Below are 1,105 nucleotides of genomic sequence, written 5' to 3' on the forward strand. Positions count from 1 at the left end.
TTGAACCACAGTACTGTTTTTGTATTTTTCTGTGTAGTTTGTACTGAGGAATCAAACCCAGGGCTTCATGCGTGATAGGCAAGCACCCTAACACTAAGCCACATTCCCAGCCAAGTCTCCTTATTTAACTTAAGGCAAATGTCTGTACCCCAAAGATAGCTGAAGATGTGCCCAAGCTGTCTTTCACCCCATGGCCACCATGGAAGAATTGACCTTTACATGCCCCTCACCTTGTCCCTTTATTTGGAGTGGGGTTTGGATCTGGGGTGTAAAACCCTGTTTTCCAGAGGACAGCTAGACCAAACCAATCAATGGGTGGGTGGGTGGATTGGTAGTGATAGGCTCCCATCTTAGTAGCCAAGGTAGTGTGGCTGTGCTGCCTTATTTACAATGATTATATAGATGCATGAGGGGAGATCATCACATAAGTAGATATTATGATTGTATCACCCAACATCCAACAGTTGGTACTTCGTGTAACAACCTCCCTGCTCATGATGCAGGGGGTGAACATCTGCTTGGATCCCTCCCATCCTGCCACCTGTCCCGAGCTCTGGGGGCAGTGAGCAGTGTCAGTGTCTGTCTATGTCTCAGGAAAGCCACATTCCTAACGCTACCTCCGTAGTGGCTGGAATTGCAGAATTACAAGATATGTACATATATATATATATATATATACATACATACATATATATATATACATATATACACATGTATGTATATATATGCATATACATATATGTATATGTATATGTACATGTATATATATATATATATATATGCGTGGGTGTATGTGTGTGTGTGTGTGTGTGTGTGTGTGTGTGTGTGTGAAGTATTTGAGCTTCAGTTTGTGTGAACAGCCAAGACCAGTTACTGGATGATGGAAGAGTTGTGCTGGGGGCAGGGCACCTATGGCACCTTCTTTGTCCTGTGGCCAGAAATTCCCAGGGGCTGAGGCCCCTACTAGGCTGTCACTTGGAGCCACTGCTGGTCTCCTTCCCATAGGGATTCTGCAGAATATTGTGCCCGTGTGTATGTGTGTAGTGATGGCATTCATGCTATGGTCTCCTGCCACTCATTTATGCTCCTCTGGAGCCTCCATTCC

The sequence above is a fragment of the Dipodomys merriami genome, unplaced genomic scaffold, assembly GCF_024711535.1.
Source record: "Dipodomys merriami isolate MVZ:Mamm:240054 unplaced genomic scaffold, mDipMer1.0.p SCAF_1071, whole genome shotgun sequence".
NCBI classification, from domain to species: domain Eukaryota; kingdom Metazoa; phylum Chordata; class Mammalia; order Rodentia; family Heteromyidae; genus Dipodomys; species Dipodomys merriami.